This window comes from Cupressus sempervirens, chromosome 6, assembly GCF_028749045.1.
Source record: "Cupressus sempervirens isolate cs-2001-9-10 chromosome 6, ASM2874904v1, whole genome shotgun sequence".
In the NCBI taxonomy this organism is placed as follows: domain Eukaryota; kingdom Viridiplantae; phylum Streptophyta; class Pinopsida; order Cupressales; family Cupressaceae; genus Cupressus; species Cupressus sempervirens.
Window position 1 is genome coordinate 259,669,070 of NC_143123.1, and position 18,043 is coordinate 259,687,112.

The window sequence follows — 18,043 nt, forward strand, 5'->3', positions numbered from 1 at the left end:
TGCCGAGCAGCCATAGCTAAGTCTCGAGAATCACCGGAATCCAACGACCATAATCCTCAAGACACACTACAACAATTGACTAAGCCGCCCTATCAGTGATGGTACACTGATGTAAACTGAAGGTGACATCCAACTATGGAGAATGTCGCAGTAACAGACTGACTGAGAGTAGATCTAGTTCCATCCTTGTAACATAGTACACATCAAGGAAAATGAGATTCCTCCCAACAGACTGAATCTAAATTATGTCTTTATTGACAACGGTGTACTCTTCTCCGCCACCAAAAATAACAGAATCTGAGTAAGGCTGGTAGTCAATGAACTGATCTCTGTGGTGGGTAAAATGACGAGGGGCACATGAATCAATGTCCCAGGCAAACGACTTCACATAATCTGCAGCTCTTCTAGCCATGAAGGCATATAGGTAGATTTCATCTGCTTAGTGTGCTCTACACTGTTTGCTTTGGGTTGCAAACCTAATTGCTCAGATTGGGCAGCTAAGCATTTCCAACATTCAACCTTCATGTGACCAATCTTGTGGCAATAGTTGATTTCAATATTATTCTTCTAGGAGCCTTCTGAAGCTGGAGCAGAGGACTTCTACTGAGAAGATTGTTGAGACTTGCCTTTATCCTTCTAAAAGGATTTGGCAGCAAAGGCTTGCTCTATGGAGGTGGAGTTGGAACTGCAATCGAAATGTTGTTTCCACTGATCTTGTTGAAGCAGAAGTGTGCAAAGATCGGTGAACTTCAGATCAACACCAGAAGACGTGATGTTGAGTCTCAATAAAATGCTCGTAGGACTTGGTAAACTTCGGAGAGTGATAACCACAATGTTCTTCAAGAAGAAAGCTTTGCTTTTGTCAAAAGTGTCATGAAGATTTTTGAGATGTGTCCATATCTTGGCAGTTGTCTTGCGGATGGAATCTAAGAGAGCTGATAATCAGCTACAGGTTATTTGAGAAGCATCACCGCCTCCCAATTATTCAGATCCCATGTATCCTGATCAATACCAAGGGTAGTCGGATGTTGTGTAACACCCAGAACAACCAGAACAATCTGATCAGTATTCTGATATTCAAAATTTGTTATTATTCGCTACTTACTAGTGCCATAATTCGAACCATTGAAATTTGAATTGCTCTCGAGTAGAATACTAGTCAAAGATGCCATAACACGTTTTTCAATGAAAAAGCGCAAAAATCTATGGAGGCACGTTCTTCGAGGCAAAAAATAGAAGACCCAACAATTTTGAAGGGGTACCCAGAAGAGAGCTCAATAAACCCCGAAAGAATATGTTATTGATTTTTGGATCTGTTGGCTCGAAAATCAAGGCACAAAAATAGAGGCACCCAAAAAAAAAAAGCCATCAAGAATCTATAATCAGAAAAAAAAAATTTGTGCTCAAAATTTAGGGTTTCAAGCAAAACCCTGCCCAGCAGCCATTAAATGAAGAAGTTGCAAAAAAAGGGAGTTTGCAGACAAAGAAGAACAACCAATATTTCCAAAAAACGGAGCTTCCTTGCAGAGACTCATTGTAGGCAAGGGATTTAACTCAAAAAACGGCAGATTTTGCAGTTTATAGATACGCGAATGAGGCAAAAAACACTGCCAAAAACGTCACCATAAACCTCCAAATAGTCAAGAGTTGTTGTTAAACCAAACTCCCAAGAAAAATGGCGCTTAATGAAGGTTGTTGCAGACGCAGGCAAAACAGAAAATTGGAGGAAAAAACCGACCAAAAAAGTTTTTATTCCAGCCCAAGAAATCACGACTTTGCAAATCACAATTTGCAGAAAAAATGCCAACAAAAATTGTGACTTGAGTAGACAAATTCGCAAATACTGTTCTCAGAAACCCTAGTCAAATCTAGGAATTTTGGAGCAGGTAACAACAAGGAAAAATAATAATTTTGAAAATAATATTTGAAAATTTCAATAAGAATTTTTATTTTCGAAAAAATTCAACCATGCTCTGATACCATATTACAATGTAATTGGTAAAATACTTACTTGTTATTAACAAAGACCAAGAGGTCTAAATATACAAAAGAAAGAAATGATGTTTCCTTAAACGATCATGAACAATAGAAACTTTCTATTCTAGCTAAAAGAAAACTAACAATTATCTACAAACTAACTAAATATTAGAAACATTCTAATATTTACAATAGATTACAAATAGATAACCATTAACTAATAATAAAAACTTATCTATTATCGTAATACAGAGGAGGTGTAGATTTTGAGTTGAATCATGCTCCCCATTAGCCAAAGCACCAACCTCAGTTGTCAATAGAGCTGGTGCACCAAAATTCGCTCACTATCAGTCCTCTTCCTCCATTCTATTTTCATCTTTTGTGTTTCATCATTTTCCACATCTTGAGTGAAACTTTCATTGGCTACCAATACAATCTTAGAATTGCAAGTTTTAGCATATTGTCTAGCCTGTCCACATCTAAAGCATTTCACATTCCTCTTCTCGAATCTTACCGATAGATACTTTGTTCTGCACTGACCAAAGTTATGACACATATAACAGATTCCATGAAAAAACGTTAACCATTGCCTTCCTTTCCAATTTGTTTAAATTTTGACTTTTGAACTCCTTCACTTTATGAGCAACGTTATGACAATTAATGCACTGGATCTCCTGAACTTTCCTCATTTTGCAATCAACTTACATTATGACCAGAATTCTTAGATATGTAACAACCATTGAAAGAGAAACAGTTTTGAGCATTCGATTGTCTTATGAGAGAATTCATGAAAGATGTATTTTGTTTTCAGACCTCACTTGTCACTCCATCATCTGTATCATTTCCAATTACCTTTTCTTTGCCTTGATTATTCTAATCTGTGCATTCACCAATACATTCTAAGCATTATTTATCCTTGTGATTCTTTTGCTTGATTTGTAACTGGTCTAGGATAGCACTGCTTTCACACACTCTTGCCTTCAATTTCTCCAATTCTCCTTTCAAACATTCATTTTGTTCAAAAAAAATTCTAATTATTTCCTTGAGTTTATCTTCGATTTGTTTCCATTCCTCCATAGCCACTTCCAGTTCATAACAAGCTAACCAATCATTAACTAGATTGTTTCTTACCTCAGCCTTGAAATCAATTGTCTTCTCAGGTTTTTCATCAATGTCCATAATTTCTTTTAAGTCTTCAAGTTCTGGAGCCAAATATACAACTCTACTCTCTGATTTCTTCAAACTTCAAAGTTTGTGTTCTAGTTCAGCCTTTCCTTTGATTCCTTCAAGTCGTGACTTGCTTCTTTGTGTCTTGCTTTGAATTTTCTGATCTCGTTTACCTCTTTTAGGTTCTCCTTGAGCTCTTCATTTCAGATTCAGTACTCTCTATATCACTTACCATGATCTTCCAATCCTCATCCCAGAAGTATTATCCTTCCATCTATTCAAAAATAAAAGATCTCCCACAAGTGGTTAAGCTCTATCACCAAGGGACCAGGCTCTAATACCAATTATTTAACAGGACAAATAACTAAGGGGGAAGGGGGTGGGGGGGCGAACCAGTTATTCCCACACACTTATGAAATGTTTTCAGCTCTCTGTAAATACTTAACAACCATTAACCGATACTTAAGATCTGTTAGTTAAAGCACAATAAATCACCATAACAAAGATAAGCATGAAAGCACAGAAACACCAATAAAATCAACACCAAAATTTACATGAAAAATTTGGAAAAGATCATGGAGGAGCTAATTCTCATGTATTGAAAGCACCTGTCAAGGTGACACCGGTTAAGGTAAATTTGACAAGAAGGGCTAACTGCTAAAAATGCTCATTGCAACAAGGGGTACTGCAAACTTCACTGCCAGGGTGGCTATGCACCAGAAATATAATAAGGCTCACTGCCAATAGGCTTATAGAAAGCAGAAGAATGATGAAACTAGAACCACCACAGAATATAGTTGTTGAACCTCTACAACATAGTCTACTATTGTCTACACCTTGCAACCTTACTGAGTAAGTTCACACTTAGTCACATTCACCACACACATTGCGACAACCACAACTCGCAACCCACAACTCACTGTTTAGGACTTGCCTTGGATACAAAGAGTCCTTTATTTATATCGATATCCAAGTATACATATGTCAACTCCATAAAAAACGTGTGATGACACCAATCCACCAGTTCTAATATTATATTTAATTTCAAGCATGAGACCTAAATCTAGAATTACAAAACCACCATGTTATATTATGAATTATAGGTCATGCTTAAAATATGACAATATTTATCACAACTGTCAACACTACAAGAATGCCACAACCAAGACTAAAATACAACCGATGAACCCAGGGACCACAATCTGTCACATCCAATACACCAAACCATATCTAATGATCTGTACAATTGCCTAGATATTGAGGGTATTTGAATGCATGCATCATAGCCACAACTATCACCAGGAATCAACTAACTGAACAAGTGTATTGATAAGTGAACAATGATTAGAATCTGGTACACGGATCCAGATGTACCAAGAAGTATGAGATGTTTGTATTCTGAACCATCCTTATACATAACCAAAAAATTCCGCCATAATACTGACACAGACAGTCAACAGATATTTCAGAACTCCAAAGTCTATCAACAACCAACTGATACTACCAGAGTGTCAGGATGGACATTTGACATTAATGTCAATCAATGACAGCACTAGCATGCCAAGTCTAAAAGAGCTTTCCGTAAAGTTGACGTTGGCACAATTTTCACCATATGCAAACACAATTCTGTCTCCTATTGCAACAATTGGGGTTGTTCCTATGTCCACTGGTTATGGTTGTGAGCAAGTTGAGGATATCACCACACTTATTACAGTTACAGGAGTAAATGATATAGTTGGGCTAAGTGCATCTGTTGAGAGCAGAGAACCTCATGTTGTGTTACCTTCTATGGTTACATCCATCGTTGGTAATGTTAGTGATGAGTCGGATGACATAGGTTTCATTTAGAGCTATGACACTCGGCGCTTGTGCGAGGTGGGAGATTTTTATCGTAACTGCAAAAGGAGGAGTACTCATCACTACTTTACTGATCCACATGCAAAGGATTTGATGATGCATCAGTGTGGATTGGTTCTAAGATTGTACCATCCTTTGTGGGATGCGTATTTGTCATCTACAATAGATGGGATTAGTGATTGCAAGTTGAATTACTTGCAAAGTCAGTACATCCATGGAGCCCATCAGAGGATGGAGATAGTGCTTGTGTTACAAACACCTTCAACTGTTCTCATCTCCGCAGTGGATGAATATGAGTTCTATGTCCTTTCAAACCCGAGGGACAACAGGGCTAGAACTATTATCCAAGTGGGTTTCATTGGTTGGCCTCACCACTTTGGGCATGGTGAAGTTGAGATCAGAGATAAGCCGCAGAAGTCGGAGTTTGTTCTTCTTGGCAGGCTTCTATTCAAAGTGTGGGATACTTCCAATGCATCGGGATGTCAAACAGAGCTCACTGAGGAGTTTCCAAGAGGTTACACAATTAGGGGTGCCTATTATTTTTCTTTGATCCTCATGTGCATGATCTCTTTGAGATGCACAATTTAGCAGAGCAAATGTCAGATAATGTGTATGATAGCTCACCTTGCACAATTTTGGGACGCAAGCTTTGTCAGCCTTTTGAGTTGCTTGTGTGTGAGATATTCACTCGTGCAACATCTACAATCGAATCTGATTCATTTTGGCAGGTTTTGTCACTTATTCTAGTGTTAGTGTTACAAGAGGTAGTTGGCGATCACAGGGACATTACACAATTCTACCGTTGGGATCGTATTGGACTGATGTGCTTTTTGCTCCTAAGATTTCTTGGGGACAAGCTATTTCAGAAAGGGCGGACTATAATGTCCCCTTTTTCATGAGCATCAAAGTTTGTGAGATTAGTCTTAAGTTTTTATTCTGATAGGCTAATCCGATAGATAGAGGGTCTCAGTTGGCAAAGGCCATTTTCCCACTCCAGAGGTCAAGGATGTTTAGATTTGCTCTTCATTTGATTCAAATGGCACACCTACTATTAATAGTAAGTTTCTATTTCAGGAAAGTCAAAGTTACTATTCTTAGCAGGGCACCTAGACAATTTGGAGGCAATACATAGATTGGTTGGTGTCAATATCTCATTTTCAGGAACTTATAGTAAGTCAGGGAGTTGCCATATTTGGTTGGGCACCTAGATTTTCAGTTTGCACAGTGTGATTGACTCTTTAATCAATTGTCCTAGTGTAGTGATTTTTACTGAGCACATGGTTATTATTTATCATAAATAAAGTTGCTTTATTAATGACAAAGTTATTAAAAAGTTATATTAGGGTTATTAATTAAAAGGGGCCAATTGACTTAAAAGGTACATTGAATGTATGGTATATTATGGGGGCCTATTATTGATTTTCCTCAATCAACATGAGACATTAAAAAAGCATCATAAAATTTTATTAATTGTATTATAAGAGTTGGCACCAAATTATGAGAAAGGATGGATTAAATATTATAATTTTGAATGCAATCAAAGTATGACCTTTTAAGTTATGTGAGGTGTGAGCTTGAAGCCTCTGGTCGATTTGCATTTGGAAAACATATATGCCAAAAGAATGTCATTCATGATATGTGCATTTCTGGTTTTTGTGTGTTGTGTTTGAAACCAAGGACTTCAAAATTCAAGAACCTGGAGAATTGGTTTTGAATTGGTTGCAGATAACCAGTGAATTTGAAATTGAAGAATGGTTTCAATCAGAAACCATTATAGAACTGAGTTTAGAGAATAATAGTTTCAGAATTTTGTGAAGATGAATTGTAGATATTGTTTGATGATGCCAGCATTGGGGGCGTGGCTTATAGAGCAGAAATCACCCATATTAGAGGCTTTCATACCAGAAATACATAAGCCGCAGCTTCCTTTGGTCCTCACATGGGTTCTCAAAGAGTGGCATTTAGCTATAAGGAGTCATTTATCATCGTTTGGGCTCCAAAATCATCCAGCGTATGAGTTAAGAAATATTAATGCTTGTGTGGAGTCATTACAATGAATGCAGAGGTGAAAAGAAATGATAGTCACACTGATTACAAGGTTTTGTCATAACTTTTGTTAACTGTCAATCTTGCAAATATCTTACATTGTAGATTGCTTGAACCAGTCAAGAGGGAATAAGTTGCACACCAAATGTTCAATATAATGTTCATATAAATACTTCTGTTAATCAGCATATTAGTTCTCGTGCCAAGTGTTCATGAAAATGTCCCTTGGCTGTAGATGCACATTTTACATGCAGAAATTGTATGTATGCATTCAAAAGGTTTAAAAGGATTGCATTTGTATCTTAGTGCTATGCCTAGATATCTTAGTAATCATTTCCAGGCATTTAAACTTCATATAAAACCCTTTCAAGCAAGTAAAAACAATCTGAAAACAAAGGACAGCAAGATAGAGGTTCCATGGCAACTGTTTGACAAATGCCCATGACAAATAAATTGAAGATTTAAGAGCGAAGTCGCAAGGAGTAACAGAGTGGTAAAGTTAGAAACGGATGGGGTTCTTACATTGTAATTTTTCCTCTCTAAACCCTACTATGATTGATCATGAAACTTTGGTTTCTAAACTTCTAACATATTGCATGATTTATCTAAATAGATCAAGACGATTATTGATATATATACATTTATATTTGTCGTTAAATCCCTAATCCTAATAGAAAGAATTGGTCTTACAAATTATATTTCAAGAGTTACCTAACATGACTGCAGGATCTGAACCAGGATTAATCTTGATGAAGAAAATTTATTGGTAAATTTATAATTCTAACTGTATTGCATTTTTTAATTAATTGAAGTTATGATTTTAGGGCAAGATTTAGGACCATCATCAGTTTTTCTTTCAACCAGTTTTCAAATTATTGCGTTCTTAGTTTAAATTGTTGTTTCTGGATTCTCATTTTTCTTGAGAACCCATCATGGATTTTTCATGCTGTCTATTATTTGCAACTCTTTAACGAGGAAAAGCTATTGGTTTTGTTTATTTATCTATTTATTCAGGGTAAGTGCTACCTGAGGTGGTAGCTTCCTATATTAATATCAGAAGAACTTTACAATGCTTGTGTGATGGCCTGCATTCTCTGTCAGTGTGATGTTCCATTTTGGATGGTCCTAAATCATTTTTTTATCGGTAAAAGGATTTTGCCAATATTTCATTAAATTTTTTATATTACATTATTGTGTTTTCCCATTCGATGTGTAGGTAATGGAAAAAGAACGGGGAAGAAAACCCCCAGTCTAGCTCAGGAAGCAAAAGTCCTGTCTATTTCATAATACAGTTGCCTCTGAAAACTGGTTGAAAAAAAAGCTGATGCGTTAGGCAGAATGCATCTGTTATACTGTGAACAGAGCACACTAAGTCTTCCCAAGTTTTAACCTAGTTATCAATTCCATGGAAACAAAACAAAATTATTCTTTAGGCCCAAAGCCCATTTCTGCAAGCATTCTGCCATTAAATTCATATACTACAGTAATGTGTGAAAACAAAGAAGGATGTTTCTTATACACATTGGGCGCATCATTGTGCTATGCCTGACAACATACACCTAACACCTAACGGGTGGGAGATAGTCTCAAGTTCTACCAAAAGGTTTTTTTTCCTTATGTACCCTGAAATACTAATCTCCATATATAAGAATCGTGTAAAAGCTTCTATAGTGTGTGCATAATTAGAAGCATGAAGAAATATTTAAAAGATAAAATTGTAAGATTTGATGATAAAACACCACATTAAAGAAGCGAAAAAGGTATCAGTTGTGCTATTTCCCGAACTAGCATACATTATTTGATACCAAATCGACTCATGATCTTAGCTGGCAGATATCCATAGTTCCCGACTCATGATCTTAGCTGGCGTATATATATACTTCAAATTATAGTGTTGGCTCTTATGGTCTCGGGTGACATATCCCATTAGTCAATTTATGGTAATAAGCACCTCGAGGTGAAGTAATCCGCGCCTAAATAGGAGGTGATTAAAAACCGATAAAATAGTATTGTGAAGGAACGCCAGTGTACAGAATGTTTGAGGGGTAGGGTATATGAACGCACAAATTATAAAAAAGGCATTTTGAGGGCGATTTCTTTTTAGGGTGGCTTAGCAGGTAGGCGCTGGATCTTTGAACAGAATGGCATTGCTAGATACATTTTGATACGGTTGATAGTCTAAGCCCATAATTAATAATGTTGATAGTAAGAGATATTTCAAGATGATATACGGACACAGATATATTTAGGAAACGAAATAAACTACAAAAAAAATTTCTATTTTTCTACTTTCCTAATATGCTACCTGATAACAGAGATTCAATCGTATACGTACCTTTTCTTTCAATCTGTGCTGGCGCGTCTAAGACTAACAAGAATCCCTCTTCTTCTGCCCGCAGTCCTCTATGGACTTATCAGTAATGGGAGCTAATCGGTGGTCTGTTTCTCTAACCAACGAATTCCGGCTATTAAATAATAAAAATACCGAACAGATCTCTTTGGGCCTGCAACCCCTCTACTCGAACAAGGACACAAGATAGAAGAAAGTAATATGAATTATATGTAAAGTAAAATGTTTAAAGTCTCTACAAAAATAATTTGTTTGATGTATAAAGATAATTAAAAGCTACTCAATTTATCAATAAATATATATTTATGAATTATTTTAAATATAACATAGATGTCAATGGGCCCTTGGTCTATTGGTAAAGTTGAATGGCTCACAAAGAGTCCACTAGGGATCAAGTCTTGTTGAGTGCAAGGTTTCGACATCATAAGGGATGAGGCAGGGATCCGAGTGATTTTGACGGCATGGATGCCCCTCAGTTGTTGGCTCTAAGTCGAAGAGGTTTCAATCATGAGTGGGCTCGTATTGGGTTCCTAAAAAGTCTATGTGGTGGCCTTCGTTGGTTGTTAGCTCGCAGGTCCTTGGCTCTAAGCTAAAGAGGTTTCAGTCACGAGTGGGCCCGTATTGGGTTCCTAAAAAGTCTATATGGTGGCCTTCGTTGGTTGGTAGCTCGCAGGTTTTATGCCTCACTAGGTTGCCTCGCAAGTTTGAACCCTCCATCAAATATATATATATATATATATATATATATATATATATATATATATATATAACATAGATGAAAACTTTATAATTGCAAAAAGCAATTGAATAATAAATTGTTTTGACTAGACAAACAAATAAAGAAGTTGCACTCCCTATGTAGCACAAAACAATTACTCAAATTGTCAATAAATAAATTGTGTTAAATTATTTTAAAAATAATAAATATGAGAACTTTATAGTTCAAAAAGTAATTGAATAATAAGGTGTTTTAAATAAAAAGTAAAAGTGCATTGAATGCTATAGTTTGATGTACAAGTTCACATTAAAAAAAAATGCCTATATATTCTTATAATATAATTTCAAAATATATAAAATATTTATTTGTGTTACATATTTTGTATTGTCTAGTACTCATGGATGCAAATGTTGAGTGAAAAAATTGGAAGAAATTTTGTATTATTAAAAATAAATCAAAGATTTGAAAAAAAAATTGTTAGTAATCTTCATACATTGAAATAAGAATTATATATATAATTTGAAGTTTAAACCATTAGAAGGCAAAGCCTACAACACATGGGTAAATTGTGAGTCTCTTAATTGGAAGAACTTGGGATCAAAGCTAAACCAAAAAAATGAATTTAACAAAATAATATAAACTTTAAGATTGTATATTTATTAATAAAATAAAGTTTAATTTTGAAAGTTTAATATAATTTTTTATATTATATATTTGATTTATATAAAAGTATTTTATTAAACTTGTTCATTTAGGAAAAAAAACATATATATATATATATATATATATATATATATATATATATATATATATATATATATATATATATATATATATATATATATATAATTGGTTAAGTTTGTTTAGTCTTATATTACTTCTTTTTTGTGGAGGTTACTTTCCATATTACATATTTTTAGCCAAGTTTTCTAAAATGCATGTTATAGTTTTATATATATATATATATATATATATATATATATATATATATATATATATATATATACTTTTAAAACAAATATTTTTATCTTTTAAAATAAATATTTTTCATTAAGATTTCATGAATTGTGGTTAGCTTTTTTAAAATATTTCAAAATTAGTAATATTGCAGGAGAATAGAGAGGATCTCCACTTTCTTCTTGAGTCCCAAGAAAATGTGAAATAATAATCTATTTAATTTGTAGTTAATATTTTTGTGTTGTTTGGGGAAGATTCGTGGGATGGTTCCCCCCTAGATAGTCTTTATCTACCAGCTAACATTAAAAATACCCTCTCCAATCTCTGGGGGTAGCAAGCCGACAATTATAAAATCAAATCTAATGATAACTAAAGTATGGGTTGGCAGTGGAAATCCTTAGAAGAAACATTGTTGTCAATCCAACAAAAACGTATTTTTGAACAAATTTTTAGTAGGAGAATAGTCAATTGTGAGGATGTTGGAAGGTCAGTGCCTCCATCTCCCCTAGGTTGGTGCCTCTGTCCAGCATAGATCAGCGGATTTTTGACATGTTCTTAACTGCCTCACATGGATCCTTGTCTTTGGTTGATGTAACATTCATTGACAACTCGAGCTTTTGGTGTAACGACAGTAGTGATTCTAACAAGTGGTATTAGAGCATTGGGTTACAGGTTTAAATCCCTCATGCCATACTAAGGGTGGGATTGCTGGGAGGTTAGTGCCTCCATCTCCTCTATATTGATGTCTCTATCCAACATAGACTGACGGATTTGTGTCATGTGCTTAACCGCATCCTGTGGATCCTTGTCTTTAGCTGATGTAATGTTCATTGACAGCTCGAGCTTTTGATGTAACGGCATTAGTGATTCCAACAAAGGAAAGGAAGGATAGGCTGATTTGGGGAGTCTCAAAGGATGGAAACTATAACATCAAAAAAGGATATGAAAGGATTATCAACTCTCTACAATGGGATAAGATTGATATCCCCCTTAATCTGTGTTGGGATTTGAATTGCCTCCCTAAGGTTGGTATCTTCCTATAGGCGACCCTTCAAACTAGAATCTTAATAGTAGACCAGTTCACCAAGATGGGTTTTGAGGGTCTATCGAGATGTCCTCTATGTGAAAATGAATCTAAAACTATTGAACATTTGTTTAAATGTGCATATGCTAGGAATTGTTGGAAATGCATATATCTTAAACTTAATTGGCAAATGGCATTCTCTAATAACCTTTTGGATTTTTTTCAACAGTTGACCAAAATAAGGAAGGTCAAAGGTATATGGTAACTAAAGGCATATATCTCCATCTATTCTCCTATGGGAAGTATGGAAGGAGATGAACAAAAGAATATTATATAATAAAAGCATGAAATAAGTGAACTAGAGTCATGCATTATAGAGGTGGTCAACAATAACCTTAGGAACATATACAAGGAAGAAGGATCCTTTTCTGAATGGGATGTAGAAATCGGGAATAACTAGTATGATTTAATTAATCCTCCTATGACTTATTCAAAATCAAGTAAAAATGCTAGGGCTAATTGTAAATGGACTCCCCCCCACCAAATGGGATGGAAAAAGTTAAACTTTGATGAGGCTTCTAGAGGCAACCCCAGACAAGCAAGGTTAGGTTGTATAATAAATTCTGACAATAGCATATGTATAGAAAAATGAGCTAAACCCTTAGGGATGTTGTTTAACAATCTGGCATAACTAGAGGCTCTGATTGAAGGGTTAAGCCTCGGTTATGATATGGGAATTAGAAAACTAGTAATTGAAGAATATTCACAAATCTCTCTAAGGTAAAGAAACCCCCATAATTGGTGACTATATTTCAAACTTCAATATACATTAATGATATTAGACATATTTGAAGAAATAAATATCAATCATATTTACCGTGTAGACAAAAAGAAGTGGACAATTTCACCAATAAAGGTGCACATGGAGAAGTTATTTTAAATAGACATACTAGTAGTGATTTTTCTTCAATCTAACTATCATTAACTAGATACATTTAAATCTTAGTTATTATAGAAAGACTAAACTAAATTAAGAATAAAACAATAGCCCCTTATGAAAGAAAAAAAATAGCTAATTATTCTTTGAATTATACAGATCTAATAGAAATACCTACTTCAAATCTGGACAATAGTAGGTTCGTAGAAGTAAATTCCAGTGATCTTGGTCCTATTAGCATTTTAAAATTCTAGGGTACTGGTTAATTATTAAGTGGTCCATTTGTGGGTGCTTGAGAGAGACATAGAATTCAAATTTATACATGTTAAAATTGGTAATAGCAAGAATGATAGATGTCTTTCAGATCTTGAATGGAAGTATAACCAGAGAAGTTTTTATAGAGTAGTGCAATCTAGGAAGATGTATTTAGAGACAAGCTAATAAGGTTGAAAAGTCAAGAGATTTCTTATGTGTAGATCATCAAACAAATATCTCTATATATGTTTCCATTCTAAGACTTTCATAGTCTATGCTCTATTAGAAAATCATTTCATCTACATACACATTTATAAATAGAGTTATGTAATATGTAGGCTCATACATACTTCATCTAATATCTTCCCTTCTATCTTCAGTTATATGTTTTTCTTAATCATTATCTTGAGTAAAAGCCAAATGAACTCCCACTCATACATTTATGTAGATATTTATATTTATAAATATATTTATTCATTTATAATATAATCTTTTTCACTTGTATTGATATAATTTGTACACTTCAATTATATGTTCTAGGCCTTCTTATATTTAGTCATTTTCAGCTCAATGGGTCCTCATAGTTTTCATCTTAGCTCTCTAGTGTCTCTTTAAAATCAACTAAGATGGTTAAGTATCATAATTACCTTATGAACACGTATTTATAAAGGATATCCAATACCAATAGAAACTTGTTATTTACCCTAAGTATAGCTCAGTTAAATACCTAATGTGTGGAATTCTTCAATCATTAGAAGGTGTGCACATTAGCACTAGTAAGTTTAACTCTATTTAATCAAGTGGCTTTCTCACCCTTTTACGATTTCTTCAACCAAAGGCTCTATTTCTTTTTGGTTCTTGTAAAAGTTTCTTGATAATGCCAATAGTTTCAAAGTATCATTTGTAGCCATGTTATCTGTGTAGGTTTGTTCAAACCATCCTACTAATATTTCCTCCAACTATTGCTATGTATCTGATGAAGGGTACTCCCCTTAATACCATAAACACATAACAGAAACAAAGAAACAACATGAAGGGCACTCCCCTTAATACCATAAACACATAACAAAAACAAAGAAACAATAGCAAATGCGAGAACAAAATATGAACTTTTTATTAACGCCCCAAATGAAGAATTGCATAATTCACAAGTACAATATGCTAACCCACACGGGTGCCTTCATTATAATAATCTGCAAGACTAAGCTACAAACTACCACCCAGAGTTGTCCTAGACAATGTTTGGGCCTTTCTTAAATAGGCAATTTTATGTCGCCCGGGAAGGTTCTAGACATTGAAACTTAATACCTAGGATCAAAAAACCCTAATAATACATATAGAGTTGGCAAAATACATCTTTGACAATTATTTTAGATATTTCAGGTAGCCCAACTTCAAAAAGCCATAACTCTCGAATTGTTGCTTCGATTAGCTATTATAACCACTTTTTGGAAATGCCAGCTCCTGATCTATAGGCTTAGAACTGTGCTAGTGCCCTTTCATCAAGTTTTTGGACCTTATATGGGCACTCTAAGGCCTCCAAGGGTGAGCCTAAAGATTTTTCTACAAATTTTTCCATCAAAAATCCACAATAACTTCTTCGATACTTAAGCTTGAGCAATGAGAATTTTATGGTAGGATTATAACTCTAAAATGAACCTTCCTATAGAAAATGAGAACATTCCAAGCTCATATGACAAACTTACTAAAAATAGCAAGTTCCCATAATTAGTAACCACCCTGTCTACTAGTCCTTATTAAAATGGAAAAGATTGAAAATAAAATATTTTTGGGTGATGAAAGATTGCTCTTACACCCAGGATGCTCTTGCATCAGTATCCTTTCTATAGTTCAGAAGAGTAGTGTTAAGATATGGAAACAATGATCTCCCTTTACCATTCCTAGGCAGAGAGGACAATGTCCTTTACTAGCTCGATCAAAATATAGAGGTGGAGCAGACTTCTAAGAAAGGTATATAATATAGATCAAGTTTATGTGAGTGTATATTTGGATCAAGTTAGTATGTGAGTGTATATTTGATGTTTCATACAATCTCTAAACGTAGATCAAGTACATTAAAATGAGTCATTTGATAGAATCAATAATTATCTTTTATTATTCTAAGAAAATACATAATCTAATAAAGACCTAATAGTTAACAATAATCCAGTAACGGGGATAACAAAGGCTATAAAAATTAGATAATAGCCAAGATTAATGTTTTTTTGACTTTTCACAATCAAGTGTTAAACTATGTATGAATGATTTTGTGGAAATCAGACAACAAGATAATGGCTTGGAAATCAGACAACAAGATAATGGCTTAGTCTAATACTTTTTTTTTTTAAAGCAAATTTTGCCTAGGGGGCAGTACCCTTTATATTGATAAAGAAAAACATTTACATATGTTATGGAGAAGATTCTCCAGAACAAAACTGAAAATATATCCTCAATGGAAAAAATATCCAATACCCTCGCCTATTGAGGCCAACCTAACTACAACATCCTCTGGGAAAAACTTGTCATTGACTTGATAGAATGACAAAAACTTTTCCATATCTTTAGCATGCAGTTCTTAAAAATCAACCAAGCTTTTTTCATAAGCTTTTTTCTTTTCCTTATCCTCCGGATCAAACCATGCCTTAAACATTCCACCCGAGAGATTGGCATCCATCAAATCTAAAGCCACAATCACCTAATAGAAAAGTTCATCCTTGATCATTCTTCTTACCATACAGTTGACTAGCACCAGATGGCCTATTACCTGAATAATGGGAAGGAAAAGATTGTGAATAAGTTTTCCATCATGAACATGAGGACTAGACTAGTAATATGCCCCTAGAAGCACAATCATGGCCACCTTCTCCCTGTCATTGGCTTTGCTAAAAATATGCTATATCTTCTCTCCCAATATTTCACTCAACTTTGCTTCCTGCAACTTCCATGCTGAAAAAGCTGCAAAGTGTTTCAACTTGCCTGTGAAAATTGCCATTGCAGAGCATCAAGGATTTTGCAATAGTCACACTTGACTACATAAGGAACCCATCCTTACTGCTCATGCCGACCAAATTTCCTATCATATACCTATCTTGATAGATTTGATATCCATTCAGATAAGACTTTTCAAATCCTCCAAAGTAGATTTTGTCTTATCAAATTCCAATTCTATAACTTTGACAATGCCTATGTTGGCCAATTTATCTACCACTTGATTCCCTTCTTTGTACACATGTTGTAGCTTGTAATTTGTCAACCTCCATAAGTGTGTTTTTAGTCTAGATAGCCAACATGCCAACCTCTAGTTATGGAACAATAAGCTAGAGATCTTGTTTATTATAATCTGTGAATCACCTTCAATGATAAATTTATCATGACTACTAGACGAACACTAATCCAAACTTGCTTCCAGTGCTAAAATTTCTGCCACATTATTGGTAGTGAGCCCCAAGTTCCTTGCTATCCATTTCAATAGTTCTCCCTTACTCCAGGATTGCATCTACTAGCTCCATCAAAATTCAATTTAACCCATCCTTTTGGAGGGGCCTGCCACCTAATCACCTTTCTGTCCACTTTTGAGCCTTTCAATCTATGATCATTTCTTTGCCTGACATTCCAATTTCTCTCCATGTCCAAATCCCATTTTACCAAGAATTTATAATTTAATCCAATAATTCTACAAGTCACCACTTCCTCTATTGCCCTTTAAATTTTCATTTTGATTAGCTCGATATCCAAAACTTTATCTTTAAATATCCTCCAATTCCTCTCTTTCCATATGTGCCAAATAATCATGTATGGACATACAATCCAGAAGATTCCCCTTTTAGAGTGTATCCTATCTTGAGGCCATGAAAAAAGAAAATATCTTAGTGTCCTATTTATGATTCCTTGCCACTGTAGTTTTTTTAGAAGCCAGTCCTAGCACTCTCTCGCAATCGGACACCATAAAAGAAGATGATTTGGTGTTTCTTCCTCTTTTCTACACGTGATGCACCAGTTTGGGCCTGAAAAGCCAATAGCTTTCAATCTATCCCCGGTTAGAATCGTACCATGCAAAGCCACCCATAAGAAAGCACTAGCCTTAGGCATTGGCCACTTACCCCAACACAATTTTATTGGCCAATAAATATTATTTTGTCTACATCTAAGAAGCTCATACCCCATCTTTACTTTATATGTTCCTGATTTTGATGCACTCTATATTAAATAATCCTCCTTGTTAGAACGCATGACTATTTTGTTTGTTAGCAACTCCTACAAGCAAATGTTATTGGTCGATCTTGGTTCACCCACACTCCTCCAACTGACTTTCAAAGTGGGGGAATTAAATAACATGTTGTCAATCACCTTCCTGCCAAAAGTGGTCCATTCTATCCACCCAATCTCCCTTCAAGAATAAACTCTCCAACGAACTATCCCCTAACCATGAGTCTCTCCAAAAGAGAGCTCTATCCATTTCCTATCTACCATGTAAGATGTTCAATGATGACATGTCTACTACCCCATATATGCTTCTAGAAAGTTGAGCCAGGAGGTGATTCTGCAATGGTCAAAATCCTATCTGGGTCTTGAGCATCAAGATACTTAATCTTAGTCTAATACATTATAAACTTAAGAGATTAATAATAACCAAAGATCAATAGAGATAGAGCCATCAATTTGGCGTGCATAATATCTGATTTACTTGGACTGGAATTTCTCTTGAAAATATTATGATTTAAGGAGATTTATTTTATGGTTAGGTTGATTGGTATA

General features: G+C 34.8%; 1 protein-coding gene across 2 annotated transcripts in view; it reads right to left on the bottom strand.

Moving 5' to 3' along the window:
- Positions 1-9,577, bottom strand: part of LOC149552230 (Terpenoid synthases superfamily protein) — a 37,064-nt gene extending 27,487 nt beyond the window's left edge. For both annotated transcript variants that reach the window (XM_089787751.1, XM_089787750.1), the window contains exon 1: positions 9,383-9,577. The gene's annotated coding sequence lies outside the window, so the exon portion shown is untranslated. The remainder of the gene's footprint in view (positions 1-9,382) is intronic.
- Positions 9,578-18,043: the final 8,466 nt, after the last annotated feature.